General features: G+C 34.8%; 1 non-coding gene across 1 annotated transcript; it reads left to right on the forward strand.

Annotated features, from left to right (window-relative positions):
• The first annotated feature begins 2,311 nt into the window (after positions 1 to 2,311).
• On the forward strand, positions 2,312 to 2,419 carry LOC112761036 (small nucleolar RNA R71). Its single transcript, XR_003181445.1, has one exon. It is a non-coding gene; the product is annotated as a small nucleolar RNA R71 (small nucleolar RNA).
• Positions 2,420 to 23,832: the final 21,413 nt, after the last annotated feature.

Below are 23,832 nucleotides of genomic sequence, written 5' to 3' on the forward strand. Positions count from 1 at the left end.
ATGGGGAAGAGAGTTTGAGGTGATTGGTGAAGGGTTTTTGGGTAAGAATGTTTATGGGGTTGTGTAAAAGAGAGTGGTGAGAAGAAGTGAGTGGAGGTAGGTGGGGGTCCTGTGGGGTCCACAGATCCTGAGTGGATCCTGTGGGGTCCACAGATCCTGAGATGATCCTGTGGGGTCCACAGATCCTGAGGTGTCAAGGCATTTACATCCCTGCACCATTAGGCATGTGAAAATGCCTTTGTACCCAACTCTGGGCGTTCAGCGCCAGGTTGGTGGCCATTTTGGGCGTTCAACGCCCATTTGTGTGCCATTTCTGGCGTTGAATGCCAGAACCATGCCTGTTCTGGCGTTCAGCGCCCCGAAGCTGCCCATTTTGGGCGTTCAGCGCCAGAACCATGCTCTGTTCTGGCGCTGAACGCCAGACAGATGCTCCTCCAGGGTGTGATTTTTCTTCTGCTGTTTTTGATTCCGTTTTCAATTTTTCTATTTATTTTGTGACTCCACATGATCATGAACCTAAGAAAACATGACAAACAATAAAAATAAGAATTAGATAAACATTGGGTTGCCTCCCAACAAGCGCTTCTTTAATGTCAATAGCTTAACAGTGGGCTCTCATGGAGCCTCACAGATGTGCAGAGTTTTGTTGAGACTCTCCAACACCAAACTTAGAGTTTGGATATGGGAGTTCAACACCAAACTTAGAGTTTGGTTGTGGCCTCCCAACACCAAACTTAGAGTTTGACTGTGGGGGCTCTGGTTGACTCTGCTTTGAGAGAAGCTTTTCAAGCTTCCTCTCCATGGTTGCAGAGGGAGATCCTTGAGTTTTGAATACAAGGGAGTTCTCATTCCATTGAAGGACTATTTCACCTCTGTCAACATCAATTATAGCTCTTGCTGTGGCCAGGAAAGGTCTTCCTAGGATGATGGATTCATCCTCTTCCTTTCCAGTATCCAGGACTATGAAATCAGCAGGGATGTAAAGGCCCTCAACCTTTACTAAAACGTCCTCTACTTGTCCATATGCCTGTTTTCTTGAGCTGTCCGCCATCTCTAATGAGATTTTAGCAGCTTGCACCCCATAGATTCCCAGTTTCTCTATTACAGAGAGGGGCATGAGGTTTATTCCTGAACCAAGGTCACACAGAGCCTTAAAGATCATGGTGCCTATGGTACAGGGTATTATGAACTTTCCAGGATCCTGTCTCTTCTGAGGCAATGTCAGTTGATCCAGATCACTTAGTTCATTGATGAACAAGGGAGGCTCAGCTTCCCAAGTATCAATGACAAATAATTTGGCATTCAGCTTCATGATTGCACCAAGAAACTTGGCAGTTTGCTCTTCAGTAACATCCTCATTCTCTTCAGAAGAGGAATACTCATCAGAGCTCATGAAGGGCATAAGGAGGTTCAATGGAATCTCTATGGTCTCTAGATGAGCCTCAGAGTCCTTTGGTTCCTCAGAGGGAAGCTCCTTATTGATCACTGGACGTCCCAGGAGGTCTTCCTCCTTGGGATTCACGTCCTCTCCTCTCCTTACAGGTTCGGCCATGGCGCTTATGTCAATGGCCTTGCACTCTCCTTTTGGATTCTCTTCTGTATTGCTTGGGAGAGTACTAGGAGGGATTTCAGTGATCCTTTTACTCAGCTGGCCCACTTGTGCCTCCAGATTTCTAATGGAAGACCTTGTTTCATTCATGAAACTTACAGTGGCCTTAGATAGATCAGAGACTAGATTTGCTAAATTAGAAGCATTTTGTTCAGAGTTCTCTGTCTGTTGCTGAGTTGATGATGGAAAAGGCTTGCTATTGCTAAACCTGTTTCTTCCACCATTATTAAAGCCTTGTTGGGGCTTTTGATCCTTCCATGAGAAATTTGGATGATTTCTCCATGTTGAGTTATAGGTGTTTCCATAAGGTTCACCTAAGTAATTCACCTCTGCTATTGCAGGGTTCTCAGGATCATAGGCTTCTTCTTCAGAAGATGCCTCTTGAGTACTGTTGGATGCAGCTTGCATTCCATGCAAACTCTGAGAGATCATATTGACTTGCTGAGTCAATATTTTATTCTGAGCCAATATGGCATTCAGAGTATCAACCTCAAGAACTCCCTTCTTCATAGGCGTCCCATTACTCACAGGATTCCTTTCAGAAGTGTACATGAACTGGTTATTAGCAACCATGTCAATGAGTTCTTGGGCTTCTGCAGGCGTTTTCTTTAGGTGAATGGATCCACCTGCAGAAGTGTCCAGTGACATCTTTGATAGCTCAGATAAACCATCATAGAATATATCCAGGATGGTCCATTCTGAAAGCATGTCAGAAGGACACTTTTTGGTCAACTGTTTGTATCTTTCCCAAGCTTCATAGAGGGATTCACCTTCTTTCTGTCTGAAGGTTTGAACATCAGCTCTAAGCTTGCTCAACTTTTGAGGAGGAAAGTACTTGGCTAAGAAAGCCGTGACCAGCTTATCCCAAGAGTTCAGGCTGTCTTTAGGTTGAGAATCCAACCATAATCTAGCTCTGTCTCTTACAGCAAAAGGGAAAAGCATGAGCCTGTAGACTTCAGGATCTACTCAATTAGTCTTAACAGTATCACATATCTGCAAGAATTCAGTTAAGAACTGAAAAGGATCTTCAGATGGAAGTCCATGAAACTTGCAGTTCTGCTGCATCAGAGAAACTAATTGAGGTTTAAGCTCAAAGTTGTTTGCTCCAATGGCAGGAATGGAGATGCTTCTTCCATGTAAATTGGAATTAGGTGCAGTAAAGTCACCAAGCATTTTCCTTACATTATTATTATTTTCGGCTGCCATCTCCTCTGCCTGTTTGAAAATTTCTGAAAGGTTATCTCTGGATTGTTGTATTTTAGCTTCTCTTAATTTTCTCTTCAGAGTCCTTTCAGGTTCTGGATCTGCTTCCACAAGAATGTTCTTATCCTTGCTCCTGCTCATATGACAAAGAAGAATGGCCAGAAAAATGATAATAATAATAGAGATCCTTTATACCACAGTATAGGGATCCCTTTGTGAGTGGAAGAAGAGGGGGAGATAAAGGATGTGATGTAAAGGAAGAAATACAACTGTACGAATGGAAGAGATGTGAGATGAGATGTTAGGATATGAATGAATAAATAGAATGAGATGGGGGAGGGATAATTTTCGAAAATTATTTTGAAAAAGAGTTAGTGATTTTTGAAAATGGTTTTTGAAAAATTGTTAGTAATTTTCGAAAATTAAGTTTTAAAAATTAAAATAATTAATAAATTAAAAAGAAATTTTGAAAAAGGGAGAGATATTTTCGAAAATGAGAGAGAGAGAGTTAGTTAGGTGGTTTTGAAAAAGTTAAGAAACAAACAAAAAGTTAGTTAGTTAGTTGAAACAAATTTTGAAAAGATAGGAAGTTAGGAAGTTAGAAAAGATATTTTGAAAAGATATTTTTGAAAAAGATAAGATAAGAAGATATTTTGAAAAGATATGATAGGAATTAGTTTTGAAAAAGATTTGATTTTTAAAATCACAATTAATGACTTGATTCACAAGAAATCACAAGATATGATTCTAGAACTTAAAGTTTGAATCTTTCTTAACAAGTAAGTAACAAACTTCAAATTTTTTAATCAAAACATTAATTGATTAGTTATTTTCGAAAATTTTATATAAAAATAAGAAAAATATTTTTGAAAAATATTTTTTTGAAATTTTCGAAAATAACCAAAAAATTTTGAAAAAGATTTGATTTTTGAAAAAGATTTTGAAAAAGATAAGATTTTCAGATTGAAAATTTGATTTGACTCATAAGAAACAATTTGATTTTAAAAATTTTTGAAAAAGTCAATCCAAATTTTCGAATTTGATGAGAGAAAAAGGGAAAGATATTTTTTTTATTTTTGAATTTTTATGATGCAAGAGAAAAACACTAAAAGGATGCAATGCATGAAATTTTTAGATCAAAACAATGAATGCATGCAAGAATGCTATGAATGTCAAGATGAACACCAAGAACACTATGAATGTCATGATGAACATCAAGAACATATTTTTGAAAAATTTTTTAATGCAAAGAAAACATGCAAGACACCAAACTTAGAAATCTTTCATGTTTAGACTCTAAGAAACGAAAAATGCATATGAAAAATAATAAAAGACAGAAAACAAAAAATCATCAAGATCAAACAAGAAGACTTACCAATAACAACTTGAAGATCATGAAGAACACTATGAATGCATGATATTTTCGAAAAATGCAAGATGCATATGCAAGTGACACCAAACTTATGATATAACTCAAGACTCAAACAAGAAACAGAAAATATTTTTTATTTTTATGATTTTCTAATTTTTTTGGATTTTTATTTTATATTTTTCGAAAATAATTTTGAAAAAGGAAAATAAGGATTCCAAAATTTTTAATATGAATTCCAGGAATCTTGCCATGTTAGTCTAAAGTTTCAGTCCAGGAATTAGACATGGCTCACTAGCCAGCCAAGCTTTCAAAGAAAGCTCCGGTCCAAAACACTAGACATGGCCAATGGCCAGCCAAGCTTTAGTCTTTAACACGAGAGTATATTGATCTTGATAACAAATTGCTGCCTCAGTCCAAATAAATTTAGACATGGCTTTACAGCCAGCCAGGCTTCAACATGCTTCATGAAACACTAGAATTCATTCTTAAAAATTCTGAAGCCATAGAATAATTTATTTTTGAAAACATTTTTATTTTGAAAATTTTTTTTTTTTCGAAAACAAAGGAAGAATTTTTGAAAGATTTTTGAAAAAAATTTTTTTTTTTTTGAAAACAAGACAAAAAGAAAATTACCTAATCTGAGCAACAAGATGAACCGTCAGTTGTCCACACACAAACAATCCCCGGCAACGGCGCCAAAAACTTGGTGCAGTTACCGGATCAAAAGGGAATCTGGCACTGATGTTACCGGACCAAAGGCTTGCCGAAAACTCAAACAATCCCCGGCAACGGCGCCAAAAACTTGGTGCACGAAATTGTGATGTCCAGGCTCGAACAATCCCTGGTAATGGCTCCAAAGCTTGGTGCTTTGATCTTAATTCATAATTGTCACAACTTCGATACAACTAACCAGCAAGTGCACTGGGTCATCCAAGTAATACCTTACGTGAGTAAGGGTCGAATCCCACGGAGATTGTTGGTATGAAGCAAGCTATGGTCACCTTGCAAATCTCAGTCAGGCGGATTTAAACATGATACTTTATTAGATTAAAATAAACAATAAAAGGGATAGAGATACTTATGTAGATTCATTGGCAAGGATTTCAGATAAGCGAATGGAGATGCTTTTCGTTCCTCTGAACCTCTGCTTTCCTGCTATCTTCATCCAATCAGTCTTACTCCTTTCCATGGCTGGCTGTATGCAAGGGCATCACCGTTGTCAGTGGCTACATCCCCTCCTCTCAGTGAATCATATGCTCACGCACCCTGTCACGGCACGGCTATTCATCTGTCGGTTCTCGATCATGCTGGAATAGGATTCACCCTCCTTTTGCGTCTGTCACTAACGCCCAACAATCGCGAGTTTGAAGCTCGTCACAGTCATTCAATCATTGAATCCTACTCAGAATACCACAGACAAGGTTTAGACCTTCCGGATTCTCTTGAATGCCGCTATCATTCTAGCTTACGCCACGAAGATTCTGGTTAGGAGATCTAAGAGATACTCATTCTAGCTTAATTCATGTAGAACAGAAGTGTTTGTCAGGCACGCGTTCATGATTTGAGAAGGATGATGAGCGTCACACATAATCATCACCTTCATCACGTTCTTGGGTGCGAATGGATATCTTAGAAGCGAAATAAGAAGAATTGAATAGAAAACAGTAGTACTTTGCATTAATCTTTGAGGAACAGCAGAGCTCCACACCTTAATCTATGGAGTGTAGAAACTCTACCGTTGAAAATACATAAGTGAAGGTCCAGGCATGGCCGAGATGGCCAGCCCCCTAAACGAGATCAATAGTCTCCTAAGATGAACAATGGATTAAAACTGAGACCAAAGATGTCTAATACAATAGTAAAAGGTCCTATTTATAATAAACTAGTCACTAGGGTTTACATGAGTAAGTAATTGATGCATAAATCCACTTCTGGGGCCCACTTGGTGTGTGTTTGGGCTGAGCTTAAGTGTTGCACGTGCAGAGGCCATTTGTGGAGTTGAACGCCAGTTTCTGTGCCAGTTTGGGCGTTCAACTCTGGTTTTGGATCCTTTTCTGGCGCTGGACGCCAGATTTGGGCAGAAGGCTGGCGTTGAACGCCAGTTTACGTCGTCAATTCTTGGCCAAAGTATGGACTATTATATATTGCTGGAAAGCCCTGGATGTCTACTTTCCAACGCAATTGGAAGCGCGCCATTTCGAGTTCTGTAGCTCCAGAAAATCCACTTTGAGTGCAGGGAGGTCAGAATCCAACAGCATCAGCAGTCCTTCTTCAACCTCTGAATCTGATTTCTGCTCAAGTCCCTCAATTTCAGCCAGAAAATATCTGAAATCACAGAAAAACACACAAATTCATAGTAAAGTCCAGAAATGTGAATTTAACATAAAAACTAATGAAAACATCCCTAAAAGTAACTAGATCCTACTAAAAACATACTAAAAACAATGCCAAAAAGCGTATAAATTATCCGCTCATCAACAACAAAAGAGATTGTGATTTACACAAAGAGAATCTAACAAAACGGTCAGAGTGGGGTCAAAGAGATTTGGTGGGGCCCAAAAGAATTAAAATTTGTGCAGTCTCCCTCTTAATCATAGCCCTTTCAACACATCCTGATTTTTATCTCGTGCTTTCCTATGAGACAAAACTGAACAGAATAAAAAATTTTACAAGTTATCAATAGAGCTTAAATCTAGCATTCCCAAAAATTTTCTCAAAGTGCAGAATTTGTCTTTACAGAGGGGTTTTGTAAAAATGTCAGCAAGTTGGTCTTCAGATTTTACAAATTGAATACCAATAGTACCCTTTTGCACATGTTCTCTAATAAAATGATATTTGATTTCAATGTGCTTGGTTCTTGAGTGTAGAACAGGATTTTTTAAAATGTTTATAGCACTCATATTATCACAAAATAAGGGTATACTATTGATTTTTATTTTGTAATCTTCCAACTGCGTTTTTAACCAAATTAGTTGAGAACAACATGCAGATGCAGAAATATATTCGGCTTCAGCTGTGGATAGAGCCACTGTGGCTTTTTTTTGCTTGACCACATGTTGAGTGAGTTTCCAAGGAAACAACACATGTCAGAGGTGCTCCTTCTATCCACCCTATCTCCCGCATAATCTGCATCACAAAACCCTACTGCACAAAAATCATCAGATTTTGGATACCACAAGCCATAATCACTAGTTCCCTTAATGTATCTAATGATGCGCTTAACGGCTGAAAGATGGAATTCTTTTGGGTGAGATTGAAACCTTGAGCATACACCCACACTTTGAACAATATCCGGTCTAGAGGAGGTAAGGTACATAAGAGAACCTATCATTCCTCTATACCTTGTTTCATCCACATCTTTGCCATTATCATCCTTTTCAAGTTTTGTGTTTGGATGCATTGGTGTTCCCATTGGTTTGGAACTTTCTAAGCCAAATTTTTTTATTAGTTCTTATGCATACTTTCCTTGGTGAATAAAGGTACCACTAGGAGTTTGTTTAATTTGGAGGCCAAGAAAGAAAGTTAGCTCTCCTATTAAACTCATTTCAAACTCACTAGTCATGAGTTTTCCAAACTCTTCACACAAGGACTCATTGGCCAAACCAAACACAATGTCATCCACATAAACTTGAACTAGGAGAATATCATCATTAGATGCTTTAATAAATAAAATAGTGTCGGTGGTTCCCATTTGAAATTGATTTTCCAACAAGAAGGCACTAAGCCTTTCATACCAAGCTCTTGGAGCTTGTCTAAGGCCATAAAGAGCCTTTGAAAGTTTGAAAACATGATTTGGAAATTTTTTATCCTCAAAACCGGGGGTTGTGTCACAAACACTTCTCTATCAATAAAGCCATTAAGAAAAGCACATTTTACATGCATTTGAAACATTTTAAAACCCTTGTGGGCAGCATAGGGAAGAAGCAACCTAATTGCTTCCATTCTAGCTACCGGAGCAAAAGACTCATCAAAATCTATCCCCTCTTCTTGATCGTATCCTTGGGCCACTAATCTAGCCTTGTTACGAACAACTTTTCCATCCTCACCTAATTTATTTTTGAACACCCATTTAGTACCCGTAACTTTCTTACCATCCGAATGAGGTACTAGTGTCCAAACCTCATTATTGTCAAATTGAGCAAGCTCCTCTTGCATGGCTTTGACCCATGATGGATCTTCAAGAGCTTGTTTTACATTGTTGGGCTCTATTTGTGACAAGAGAGCAAAATTGCTTGGTTCGGATTGCCTTTTGAATGAGGATCTTGTTGTTACACCTTGTGAGGGATCACCAATGATAAAGTCATGAGGATAACCCCTCATGGACTTCCATTCTCTAGGCTTTCGGAGTGGTGTTGAGTTTTGATGAGTTTCTGTGGGTTGTTCTGTTCCAGTTTCTCCTGCTGGCTCAGGAGACAAAATGGAAATGTCTCCTCCCTTCCGACGAGACAAAACTGAGCTGGCAGATTCTTCATTTTGAGCAGACTTGGAATTTTCTTCTCTTGTTTCCTTGTTGACAGCTTCTTCACAATCTGAATCATTATCTATCACAGTACTAGGAATTAAATTAGAATCACAAAAAGTAACATGTATGGATTCCTCTATTGTCCTATGTTCCTTGAGGTAAATTCTATAGGCCTTGCTAGTGGTGGAGTATCCAACAAACATCCCTTCATAGGATTTTGGATCAAATTTACCAAGGTTTTCTTTATTGTTAAGTACAAAGCATTTGTATCCAAAAACATAGAAATACTTCAGATTTGGAGAGGTCCCTTTCCATAGCTCATAAGGAGTTTTCTTCAACCCTTTTCTAATAATGGTCCTATTCAAAATGTAACAAGCTGTATTTACAGCTTCAGCCCATAGAAATTTTGGAATCTCATTCTCACAAAGCATGGCCCTAGTCATCTCTTGAAGGCTTCTATTCCTTCTCTCAACCACCCCATTTTGTTGAGGGGTTCTAGGGCATGAAAAGTTATGAGCAATTCCAAAATCATCACAGAATTTTTCAAAGTTTTGGTTTTTAAATTCTCTTCCGTGATCACTTCTCAAATGGGCAATTTTTAAATCTTTTTCATTCTGAATTTTTTTGCAAAGGGTTGAGAAAGCATGAAAAGCGTCATTTTTATGAGCAAGAAAAAGTACCTAACCAAATCTAGAGTAATCATCCACCACCACTAGACCATAGTGTTTACCTCCTAAACTTTGAGTTCTTGTAGGACCAAAAAGATCAATGTGTAACATCTCTAATGGCCTTTTGGTTGAGATTCCATCTTTTGGTTTAAAAGAGTATTTTACTTGTTTGCCTAGTTGGCAAGTATCACAAGTAAGATCCTTATCAAATTTGATATTTGAAATTCCTCTAACCAAATTTTTCTTGACTAGCTTAGAAATTTGGTACATGCTAGCATGACCCAACTTTCTATGCCATAGCCATTTTTCAGAATCAAGAGAAGTGAAACATGTTACATTTTGTTCTTTCAAGTCCTCAAGAGTCAATCCATACACATTATTGCACATTTTAGCCTCAAACAAAATATCCCCAGTTTTTTCACAAACAACTAAGCACACAAACTTTCTAAAAATAACTTCATATCCTAGATCACACAATTGGCTTACACTAAGTAAATTATGTTTCAAACCATTTACAAGAAGAACATCATTTATACAAGATGAAAAGCTTTTACCAACTTTTCCAACGGCCACTATCTTTCCTTTACCATCATCACCGAAAGTGACAAAACCTCCATCATACTCATCAAGCTTTATGAAGAAGGTTGTCTTTCCAGTCATATGCCTAGAACATCCGTTGTCTATGTACCACATATTCTCCTTCCGTTTGGATGCTAAGTACACCTACAAAACAAGCTCAAGTGACCTTAGCTATCCAAATCTTCTTGGATACTTTCACGTTAAACCATCTCTTGTGGCCTAATCCATTATAATAAAAAAAAACTTTGTAAACTTTATCACCAATCATCCTTTCACCAAAAAAACATTGAATAGAAAAGTGTCTATTTCGGTTACATAGTCTACAAAACCTTGGAGTTGCTGTTTTGCTAAAGCTTGTTGGGTTTTGAAAAGAGGTTTTTGACTAGCCAAGATTTGATTCAGATTTTCAGAACTTTTAGTGAACTTGGCTAAGTCTTCTTTAAGCATTTTGACCTCTTTAAGCAACTCTTCATTTTTCTTAAAACAGTTTACATATGCAACAACAGAATGATCACTTTCACAGCTCCTAAGTTGGGCTTTTAACTGCTTATTTTCTTCAACAAGTTCACAAGCAGTTTCGGCCTCCCTTAGTTTTTCTTTGAGAAAACCATTTTCAGCTTTAAGGATGGTGATTTGTTGTTTAAGATCTTGGTTATCAAGCAAAAAACATCTTATTTTTTCAGAAAGGTGGTCTATCATAAGATGAAGTTCTTCAGTGTTTGGGTTATGAAAGACTACCTGTTCAATGCGATCTGCCATGAGACATGGTTGAGACTTTGTTTCAGATTCTTCATCGTCTTCAGAGTCATTTTCCAGGTCCTCCCATGACGCCATCAGTCCCTTTTTCTTTTCTTTCTTTGGCTTTTATTCCTTTTTCAACTTAGGGCAGTCGGATTTGAAATGCCCCGTTTCCTTACAGTTGTAGCATGTCACTTTGCTGAGATCTTTCCTTTGTTTTCTAGAGTTGCTTCCCTTGATTCTCTCCTTGAACTTCACCATTTTCTTGAATTTTTTGGCAAACAACACAAATTTATTTCCAGAGAAATTATCACTGGATTCATCATCCAGGGGGTTAGTAACAGATGTAAAAGTAATTCCTTTTTTTGAATCCTTTTTCAAATAAGTGTTTTCAAAATCAAGTAGTATTCCTCTCAAGTCATCATATGTCATGGAATCTAAACCACTACTCTCAGAAATTATTAAAGCTTTGGTTTCCCACTCTTTAGTAAAACTTCTTAGGACTCTTCTCACAAGCACAGAATCAGGATATTTAATCCCTATAACATCCAAGCCAACTATGATGATGTTGAATCTTTCAAACATTTTATCTATTGATTCTCCTTCCTTCATTGAGAATATTTCATATTCTCTGTTCAACATGTTTATCCTTGTCTTCTTTACTATGGTAGTTCCTTCATGAGTGATTTGAAGTTTGTCCCAAATTTCTTTTGCTGTTGTGTATCGTGATACCCCTCGGTACTCCTCGAAGCTGATAGCACAGTTGAGCAAGTTGATAGCCTTGGCATTGAGCTCTACCTTCTTTCTATTTTCTTCGGTCCAGCTTGCTTCGGGTTTAAGAGAAACTACTCCTTCAACACTTGTGGTGGTTGGGAATTGAGGACCCTCAAGGATGATCTTCCATAGTCTGTAATCTACTGCTTGTACAAAGATCTTCATTCTCTCCTTCCAATAGGTGTAATTTTTCCCATTGAAAAGAGGAGGTCTGTTGCTTGACTGTCCTTCTGTCAGATTGTAGGACACTAGAGTTGAGCCACTATTTTTTGCCATCTGGATCTTTTCTCCAAGCTGCAAAGTTTGATCTCTTTGAGACCAAGCTCTGATACCAATTGATGGTTTTTAGTGGCTAAGAGAAAGGGGGTTGAATCTTAGCCCTTTTTTCACTTAATAACACTTGCTGGTCTTTGAAACTGCTTCTAGAGACTTTTTGCCTTTTTGTCTCGTAACCAGCCACAAGACTTTTTCTTTTGTCTCGTACCCAGCCACGAGACTTTTCTTTTTGTCTCGTCGATCAGCACGAGATATTTTTCAGTTTTATCTCTTTGAGCACCAGAAACAGAAATGGAGTAGAAGAGAGAGAGAATTACACCAAGACATATCCTGGTTCAACTGCTAAGTGCAATGCAGCCTACATCTAGTCTCCATCACAATAATGATGGAATTTCACTATAATCATTCTTGATTACATACACCAATTCTCCCTAGGAACTACCCTTCCTATTCGGGACAAGTCCAGAATCTAAACCCCAATCTTGAACTTGACTTGGTCACTGCCAAGCTTTCCAATTGCTAAGTGCTAACCCAACTTGCAAGGGAATTCCCACAGAATCATGAAACACAACACAGATGTACAAAGGACCTCTAAGGACATCTATGGCTTTTTCTTTTAATTTTGCACTCTCTGCCTTTTTCCGCTCTATGGCTTTTCCTTACAAATCTCACTGTTTGCCTTTTTTCATGAGACTCAAGACAGACAAAATTAAACAAAAAAAAATTACAAAATGAAGAACATTGAAGGAGAAGAACTTCTGTTAGCTTGGGTAGCTATGAGAACTCTGTGTCTTGCACTCTAACTCCTTGCCTCAAGCCTTGGTTGTTCACCCTTACTTATAGGGAGAAGCCTCCACGGTTGAAACCAAACAAATCAAGCTAATCTTCTTCTTCTTCATACAAACCGGTTCGGTCAGAGAGAGAGAGAAGAGGAAACTGAATATAAAACCCAACATGCAATTACCTCTGGTCCTTCCTTGATCACCAATAATCATCAATCCGAGCCCTCCATCTTGCCTTGCTCCCCAAGATGGACTCCTAGCCCTTGATGCTTCATGATGATGACAGCTTCTTCTGCTCCAACTTCTGTCTCCTCCATCACGTAGCCAATGTAGCTACCTCCTGTGGTGGTTGAGCAAAATCAGAGACAAGCCATCCCTCCAAGGATCTTCCTCTACTGACCGAAATCTTCTTCATTCATTTTTGGGTATGGTGAACCAATATCTCTTCACCAAATCTTACCATAAGTGATGAGAATCTCAGCCACAACATACTTTTAGTTTTCTTTTTCTTGCCATCATTATGATGGTCTTGTTGCTTGCACTTTCTTCTTTTCGGTGGCTCAAGGTTTCTTCCATAGCTGCTGTGTAATGACCAAAAACAAGAAGCAAGATGAGAAAGAGATGAGAGAGAAATTTGAACACTAACTAATGAATTTTTGATAAAGTAAATTAAATTTCCACTTCCATTGCATTAGGTAGCGTGTAGCATTGATGATGTCCATCAAATCAATAGCTAACTCTCTCTCATGTTTTCAATGTAAGTTTAATTCAAGTTAAATGAATTTGAAGTCCATCACATGATAAAAAAAAACAGGATCCGTTGGAAACAATGAAGCAAAGCATTTGCTTTCTCTCTCTCAAGTGGTTTCGGACCAAGCATTGAATCTTTAGTTAAATATGGGCCAATAATAATGTTAATAGAATCTGGCCCAACTTAACCAATTCAGCCAACATTCATATCATAATTTACATAAGGCTGAAATTTGATTTTATTGGACTTAGGATCTTTTCTTTTCTTTTCGGCCCAATAAAAAATCTGCACAAAAAAAATTATCAATCAATACATGTGAATCAAAATCAAATTGATAATTTTGTAATTTAATTAAATTAATAATGTTTGTTCATCATCAAATTAAATTTAGAGTTTTCCAAACTCATCATCTAACTATTGACACATTTCATTGGCTAAGTTCTCTGTCATTTGATCAAGGAAATCTCAATGATGCTCTTGATTCTTACTTCAAGTTTAAGAATAATTTATTTTTATATAATATCAAATATGAAATAAATTACAATCTTAAAATAATTAATTGCATTTATATAAATCAACCATTAAAAAATAAGACTAGTAAGTTAATCTATTATTCACCATAACTCTTTTAATTCAGGTAGTACGTACTTAGTATTAAATAAAAAAATTTAACAAATATATTTTTTCAATCCTAAATTTTGGAACTAAATTGAGTATAAATTCAACAAATGTATTTCATGTTTGATATTATATAAAAATAAATTGTTAACTTAATAAAAAAAATTAAATAACTAAAAATGTACATTTAATAAAAATAAAAATTTTATATTTTAAAATATTAAAAATAGATTTTAAAAATAGACCAGCTGAAGATATTTTTATTATTTTTAACCTTTAAAAAAAGGTATCTTTTAAAAAAATTAAATGTAAAAAATAAAAAATAAGAATTATTTTTATAAAATAAAAATAAAAAACCGAAATTTAAACATGTTCACTTAGTTAAACATGCTGCTCGAGATTTCTCTAATGTTGTTATCAACCAAAAACATATTATTCCTTCTTCTTTGAAATATAATTGGGAGAACCACCTCCAATGAATGTCTGTAAAGTGAACTGCGATGCAAGCGTTTTTGAAAATGAGCAATTAGCTGGCTTTGGATGTATTATTAGAGACAGCATGAGAATTTGGATAAAAGGTTGTTCTGCCAGTATACCTCTTTCTAGTGTTCTCTGTTGTGAGCTTCATGCTATTTGGAGAGGGCTTGTTATGGCTTGGGATTGCGAGTGCAAAGAAGTCATATGTGAAACTGATAATCTTGATGCGTTTTTTCTTGTTTCGCGAGGCACAACCAGCATGATTAGGAATGACTCAGATCTGCTTGACAAAATCAAAGAGATGCTTCAGCGCAATTGGACAGCTACTTTAGTGCTCATCCAGCGAACAGCAAACAGAGCGGCTGATTTAATGGCTAAGACTGCTGTTTTAAACAAGCAGGTGTATCTAGAATGGTTACTGCCTCCTAATAATTTAGACATTATTATTAGAGAGGAGTATTACTCTTTTTCTTAGGTCTTTTTTCTTTGTGTTATGTTTAGTCACAAAAAAAAAAAAACCTTCTCTCTTTTTGTGAAACATTAAAGCTTATTATTATTTAAGTAGGAAGATTCAATATGATCATTCCTTATCCATCCTAATATTCTAATGGAAGTCATTTCGCTTGCGACAATAGAAAAATGACGGCTGCTCTATTTTGTAGGCGTCTCATTTCGCAAGTGTTAGTGGACATATATAAAAAGATTATTTCAGTCTCCAATTCGCAGGCACCATGACTGAAATGATGTGCAATTTTATTTTGTATTTAAATAAATAATCATTTTATTTTATTTCTTTATATAAAAAAGCAAAAACCACATCTTGTCGTCAAGCATCAAGGGGTTTTCCACTGACGAGATGTCAGACATGGATGAAACACTGAAGCTCGTAAAGACTATGCTAAAATTGAAGGTCCAGGTTGAAAAAATGTTCAGCTGGAAGCAAAAAACAGAAACCGCAAGACCCTGCCGCGTTTCTAGCCATTTTGCATATCAACATAAATCGCAGCAGGGGTGTAGCGGTTTATGGACGTTTGCAATTCACACACAAACCGCGACACCCCTACCGCGGATTATGTGCAGTTTGACTTCGAACATAATCCACGAGACCCCTATAGCGGTTTACATTCATTTGTAAACCGTGGTCCCCTGTCGTTGTCGTGGTTTACATAGTTTATGGGGAAAAAAATGTATTTTTGTATCCATTTCTGGTAAAATTGGAAGCCAAATTATTTATTTTAGGAAATTGTCCTTTTTTTTTTGTTCCCAACCTTTTTTCGTTACAAAATAATCCCAAAAGTTTCAGTTTATTTTAAAATCATCCTTCGAACAAAAATACCTTTTGGGCCTTCCCCCTTCTTCCCAAAATGTAGAAACAGAAGCAGAATAACAAAGCAGAAGCAATGAACAACAACAACAATAAAATAATAACAACAACTAAAAGAATAATACCAACACCAACAATGGATAATGAAATCAAAGCAACAACAAACGCAAAACCAAAAAAATTTATTTGTTTCCATTGAGATGATACAATCTCTCTAAGATAAAACTGATTTCATTTCATCTATAAATTTTAATTCTAAATCTTCACTTTTTAAAAATATCAAAAATAATAATTCAAAATCATTGCACTAGAGTTGCTCTTAGGAAGCAGCTTGGCTGAGTTTGCTGCATGATTTTTAAGGGCATGATATTGAATCAGGCGCAGCTTAGTCGACGTGAGCAGTTGGTAACGTTGTAACGGTTGTTCAATGTTGGGCTCCTCCGTACTATATAGTCAAGGGCCAAATGAATTGGAATTAATGGGTTCGTTAATGGATTCATGATAGACGATTCGGTTGGGCTTGTTAATGGATCTTCCAATACAATATATGCTAACTTTGGATTTGGTTGAAGTGTGAAATCTAACAAATATTTGTATTCATGACAACAATGAAAAAGAAAAAAGATAAAAAATTATATATTTAGTCAAGGGTGTAATCTTTTACACTAATTTGCCTTTATTTTGAAAGGAATTCAATCCGTGTTAGGTTGATCCATTTTTCTATCAATTATTCTCCACATGCAAGTTATTTTTCTATACAAGTTCATACAAGTTATTTTACCTCAATTTATCTCACGTGCTTCTTAATCTAATTAACTTTTTCAAAAGAATTTTGTTTTTGTTTTTGAATTTTCTCAACGTTTTTGATCTATGTTCTCTTCCATCTCTACATTCTCTGTGTTTCTTTTCGTTTGTTCTCTACATTTTTTAAATCAAGTTCTAAAATCAGTTTTGAACAGTTATCTCGTTGTTGAAGATAATGAATAATTCAAGTTCAGATTGTCAATTGAACCAGAACAAAATTGATTATTGTTTTAAATCCAATCAAGCGGTTGAGGTGTGGTTCGATTCTAGTTAATATTTTCGTTAGTAGTTTATGATTCTTTAGGTGAATAATGTTATTTTTGCTTGTGAAAATTGTTGTTCATCGTTGATGGTTTGAATTGAATGTAATATAAAAATTCTGCATTAAAGAAAATATTTTTCTGTATTTGCAGCAAATTTTGGTGTAGCATGAAGATATTTAAAATTCTTCTTCTGCTTCTTCTTGTTTTACTCTTTTAACAAGAATAAAAACAAAAAAATCAAACAAAGAAGAAGAAGAAATACATAATGATACAAAATTATTTGGAAGAGGATGAACTTACATTCATTCAACTAAAAGAAAGAAATAAATAAGGAAAAAAAGAAGAAAAAAAATGCAATATTAGAGGAAATATTTTTCTGTATTTGCAGCAAATTTGGGTGTAACACGAAGGTATTTGGATGTAACACGAAGTTATTTGAGTATATTGTTTAAAAATTTTCGGTATATATGTGCTGATAAGTTCTGCATAATTCAAAACTCTTCCTCTTCTTCCTCCTCATCTTCTATTGTTTCTTCTTCTTTTTTTTTTTCATTATCATCACTATTTTCTTCTTTTTTTTCTTATTCATCTTTTTCTTTTTGTTTTACCTTCTCAAGTTTCTTCTTGTTTTACTCTCTTAACAAGAATAAAAACAAAAAAAAAATCAAAGAAGAAGAAGAAATACATAATGCTGCAAAATTACTTGGAAGAAGATGAACTTACATTCATTCAACTAAAAGAAAGAAAGAAATAAGGAAAAAAAGAAGAAAAAAATGCAGCATTAGAGGAAATATTTTTCTGTATTTGCAGTAAATTTGGGTGTAACACGAAGATATTTGAGTGTATTGTTTAAGAATTTTTGGTGTATGTATGCTGATAAGTTCCGCATAATTCAAAACTCTTCCTCTTCCTCCTTCTCGTCTTTTACTGCTTTTTCTTCTTCATCTTCTTATTTCATTTTTTCATAATTCTTTTCGAATTCAGTTTCGTAATTTTCTTCACTTTTCGTGATGATTTTCAAATATTTTTGAGAGATTTTGATCCTTGTTTGAATTTTGAGCATTACGGTTTTGATTGAGGAAAAAAAATCGTTTGCGTTATTCAAGAGTTAGGGAAGCACGTGTTTACACGCAATCTAAACTGAAGGTCGTTTTTGTTGGATTTGGGCCAACTTGTATGAATTTGTTGAGCTACTAGTGTCATTATAATTCTAAAAGAGTCTTTTGATAATATCGGAGAAAAATCTCTTTATAGTCTATGCCTTCCTTTTGAGTAAAGCCTTTAGCGACTAGAAACAAGGAAGTAAGCAAAAAAAGGTCAATCCCACAACAATTTAAATAACAAAAACAACAAAATACAGCATAAAAACCATAAAAAAAAAAAAAAAAAAAAACTCAACACAAACAACAATCACATAAGAGCCTATTAAATTTTCGCATCATTTCACCATGAAACACTCCATAGCCATCCCAAGTCCACAAACAACATCATCATTAAAAATCAGTATCTAGTATTTTCAATTTCAAATTGCTAAAAACTTCTTGCCACTCCACATCACAGAACACTTTATCAATCGTATTCAATAATGTCCTCCCACAAGTAGTAAATTTTCTTCCAATTAAATCTAATTCCAACATCTCTGATTGTTGAACCCACTCTTTAAATTCTTGACTGCTCTAGGAAAAAGACGAGCACCATTTTCTCTTGCTAATATGCAACGCCTCATTGAAATCTCCATTATAAAATTGGAACTTGGCACTTTATTTTTTCCTTTGTTATCTCTTTCTAGAATCTCCACTTCTCGTCTCTATTATGTGGTCCATAGAGAGTGCAAATTGTATAATCCAATAGAGCTTGTTTGGGTGAGCTTTTAAGAAAAGATTTTTTTTAATTATTATTTTTTAAAAGACCTAAAAAAAATAAAAGTAATTTTATATTTAGATTTTTTATGTAAAAAGATATTTTTATCTATCAATTTATGTTTAGATATAACAATATAAAAGTACTTTTTTGTTTATTTATTACATAAAAAATATTTTTTTTAAAGAAAAAATTTTTTTTTAAAAAAAGATGTAAATTACAACTTCTCAAAAAAGATGTTTTTTTTTTATTTTTCTAATGCTTTTACTTTTACTACTCGAAATTTATCAAACACGCTAAAAAATAAAAAAAAAATCTTTTTTTTTCATCGAAAAAAATCTTTTTTCTTATCAAAATAATGCCCCAAACAATCCAACTTTTTTCAAAAATCATTTTATAACAATTCACTCCCTCAAACATATAATATCTCACCAGCATTGTTTTATGATTTTACACCCGCCCAATTTAGATTATTGTATCCCAATATCTTCCTAACTAGACCTCAATCCACACTATCTTTCTTAGTTTCCAACAAACCAATAAAATCCAACGTAATCTTAATAATTTTCTTAACCATTTCCAACTTTCCCTTCCTATCTAGCCCCATAACATTCCAAAATAATATTTCATTAATGGTAAATTTTCACACCTAATCTAATAATATGCTCGCCACTTCTCTTCACCGTCTTGTTGCCTTCCCTTTTAGACTTCTTATTTTGCATTATGCTCTCCTCTCTTGTTGAGATGCCTTCGGCCTCTAGAGTCTTTAGGATTCGTTCCTCTTCGTCTTCTTTTTCTTCTTCTTTAAAAATATACCTGCATCTCTGCATACTTTCATCATGTTTAATGCCTCATCTGCCTTCCTTTTTTTTTTGTGTTTTCTCTTTCATGTTTCCATCACCAGTACTACTTTCTTCACATATTGTTATCCTTTTGGCCCAAAGTCTCCTTCTCCATATATTCCCTATGTTGAACCACCTTTTTTTGGGCCAAAGTAATTGGAAGCCCACTTTCGCTTATAACACCCATCCCTATCATTCAACGTCCTTTTATTCGAAAAGTCGTTATCTTTCAACTCAATTTTCAAACACTGCCCTGCTTCTCCAACGCAACCACCCCATGCACTCTCCCTAACACTTTTATTCAATTCCCACCGTTTAGCAATTAATTCATCTACTGTCGGATCCCTTGTGACGATTCTTTTACCCTTTATCTACTATCGGATCTCTATATACACTATCCATTTCAGATATTTACATTTGGCATGTATGACATTTATATATGTCGTCTTCTTCTCTATAATTATCAACTTTAAGATATTTTTTTTTTATTTTGAACTATTTTACTTTTACAATATATATTACTCAATATATGTTGCGACTTTATACCTATTTATTTTCTCAATTTATCTTATTCATGTCAGACTTTCACTGTAAATTGTAAATATTCAATAACTAATTGTTTTGAGAGAGAAATTTATCAATAAGTTATTGTGGGTCGAAAAACTTTCCAAGACAATTAACCATTATATCCTCGGATCATACAATCGATTCCGTCAATGGATATCTATCTCTTAACTTTTTAGTTCACATACAATCAAATGCTAAAATTGTTCTTAAGCGGAAAAGTATCTTCCACACAACTATCTTGATTAAATGACTCTTATCATTCAATTATTTTTTGAATAAGTGCCGACATAATAACCCGACTAAGCTTGGGGGCTCACCATATCATTATTCACTTATCTTAACCGAGTTATAAATCATTTTATTTTCTAAGCTTAGCCTGAATCATATGATCGGCAGACAAAGCTTGGGGGCTATGACCCGTCACCTTATAACTCGGTCTTTATTGTGCATTATGAGTTATAATTCGGTCTTAATTATCATTCATTTTGTAACTGACACCTTTATTACCGACTTAATGACCATTATTCTGACTTAATGATCAACGGTCATACCATCAACTCTATTATTCATCAACTTTATGCCTATAAAAGGCACAAATCTCTATATACACTACATTCTAAATAGATTTTAGATACATTCTAGATACATCCTAGATAGATTCTAGATATATTCTATATACATTCTATATTCATAGAATTATTATAATATACAACACATGATAACATTTATTTCATGTCTTACATTCTATATTCATAGAATTATTCTTATACCTCTTAAACACTTACTGACTTGAGCGTCGGAGTGTCTTTTGTAGGTACCCATTCCCTTGTTCTCTCCTTGCCGACGTATAACTTATCCTGACGAGAAGCTTGAAGACATTCATCGACGGACGAGCTATACACCGGTCAACCTCAGCAAGAACAATTGGCGCCCACCTTGGGACGAGTAAAATAATTCCTACTCCCCTTAGATTCATAAAACTTGATTTACATTCAAATTTTTGAACCAATCTCAACAATCTTGTTTAAGATTTTATTTAATACCTCTTATCAAATTTTAATCTATCGTAACTTTTTATAAGGTTTGTATTTTATACCTTCAAATTGCTTCACTTTTACGTATCATAATATTTCACATCTTATAATCGATCTTTCAATCAATCCGAGAATAAACTTGGCTTTCAATCAATCCGAGAACAAACTTGGTTTTCAATCAAACCGAATACAAGCTCACTTATGCAATTTTACTTTCTTTTTCAAAGTTCTCTACTTACACAAGTAAACTTATATATTTTATTCAACATACTTTTGCATTTATTTTTTATGTAACTAATATTTATTGATTTATTAGTTATATTCAAACCTCAATATATGTCATATACAATAATAACATATAACAACCATGTCAATTACGTTTTTATTTCATTATGTACTATATTCTAATTGTTTAATGATTTCATTTATACAATTAAATGATAGTAATGACGAGTTCAAATTTTAAAATTGGATTCCATCCAAAATTAATTTTATATAACTGTCATACTATTTACTTTATGCTATTAAATTTTATGTTACTAGCTATATGATTAGTGCAGAAAGTTAAGCAAAAAATAATTACAAATATGCAAATTTATTATTTTTGCACAAAAAATATACCTCATAGCTAAACAAAATTTATTATATCATTAAATGACTAATTATTTTATTGCTTTATTATCAAATTAAAGCATGTCCTACAAAACAAAGTTCAGATATTCACATTTGGCATGTATGACATTCATATATGTCGTCTTCTTCTCTACAATTATCAATTTTAAGGTATTTTTTTTAATTTTGAACTATTTTACTTTTACAATATATATTACTCAATATATGTTGCGACTTTATACATATTTATTTTCTCAATTTATCTTATTCATGTCAGACCTTCACTGTAAATTGTAAATATTCAATAACTAATTGTTTTGAGAGAGAAATTTATCAATAAGTTATTGTGGGTCGAAAAAATTTCCAAGACAATTAACCATTATATCCTCAGATCATACAATCGATTCCGTCAATGGATATCTATCTCTGAACTTTTTAGTTCATATACAATCAAATGCTAAAATTGTTCTTAAGCGGAAAAGTATCTCCCACACAACTATCTTGATTAAATGACTCTTATCATTCAATTATTTTTTGAATAAGTGCCGACATAATAACCCGACTAAACTTGGGGGCTCACCATATCATTATTCACTTATCTTAACCGAGTTATAAATCATTTTATTTTCTAAGCTTAGCCTGAATCATATGATCGGCAGACAAAACTTGGGGGCTATGATCCGTCACCTTATAACTCGGTCTTTATTGTGCATTATGAGTTATAATTCGGCCTTAATTATCATTCATTTTGTAACTGACACCTTTATTACCGACTTAATGACCATTATTCTGACTTAATGATCAACGGTCATACCATCAACTCTATTATTCATCAACTTTATGCCTATAAAAGGCACCAATCTCTATATACACTATACATTCTAAATAGATTTTAGATACATTCTAGATACATCCTAGATAGATTCTAGATATATTCTATATACATTCTATATTCATAGAATTATTATAATATACAACACATGATAACATTTATTTCATGTCTTACATTCTATATTCATAGAATTATTCTTATACCTCTTAAACACTTACTGACTTGAGTGTCGGGGTGTCTTTTGTAGGTACCTATTCCCTTGTTCTCTCCTTGCCGACGTATAACTTATCCCGACGAGAAGCTTGAAGACATTCATCGACAGACGAGCTATACACCGGTCAACTTCAGCAAGAACATATTGGAACCCCCATAATTTCTATCCACACCCGTTTGAAATGACTCCACATAAATCCCATTGAGGTCGAAGTTCATAAAAAATACTCAAACAATATCAGGTCATTTAACTCCTTATTCCTATTTTCAACTGATTCTAGCATTAGTAAGCTTTATACAAACCAAGGTCCCTACACTTAATTGTTCTGGGTCCTCTCTATCTATCCTTGATGGCTTTCTTCATTAATGCAAACTTGATTGGTTCGAAACATTTCCGTATTACATTGCTTTCTTGTCTCTCTTTTTGGGTCTCCGACACCTCTGCCACCACCTCTTGTTTATTTGCATCATCCTTGTTCGCTATTGCATCTTTTCTATGTCTCTGATTAATCCAGCCTAACCTTCCCTCCTCTGTATTATTCTATTCACTGATGCGGTTCTGCCTTCACTTTAATATATCTTCCTATATTCGTAGTTCTTTCCTTCATTTCTTCTCAAATGACTTTGATTAAAACTCACTAGTCTCCATCTTTTTATGTTCCCTGCACGCTCGTTGGCTTGTCCATCACTCATCCGTTCAGTCTTCATCTGCCTTTCAAATCTCGCTCTTGAAATCTGAATTCTTCTACCTCTAATTAACGCACCATCTAAACTTTGGCCAACTCCAGTGGCTCCCCTCTCAGAGTTGAACCTAATGAATGCAATTGGACCAACCATTCCTTTTCTTACCCTCCTCCACACACACATATATATATATATATATATATATATGTGTGTGTGTGTGTGTGTGTGTGTGTGCACCAGACCACCACACCACCACTCTTTCCAAACTCTTTTTGTAATTAGCCCTTCAAAAAGTTATCTAGCAAGTTGTCAACAAAGACTAAATTTAACTCCTCTATTCTCGCCAATCTCCGGTTATCATTGGTCCTCTTCGTATATCTGTTCACCTTCCTCCAACAATAGCTTCTATTTATTCCTCCACCATCCACCTACTCGTCGTGCTTATCATAATCTCTGCGCTCACCATGTGTATTATGCTCTCCATGTCT

Source organism: Arachis hypogaea, chromosome 16 (genome assembly GCF_003086295.3).
Source record: "Arachis hypogaea cultivar Tifrunner chromosome 16, arahy.Tifrunner.gnm2.J5K5, whole genome shotgun sequence".
NCBI classification, from domain to species: Eukaryota; Viridiplantae; Streptophyta; class Magnoliopsida; order Fabales; family Fabaceae; genus Arachis; species Arachis hypogaea.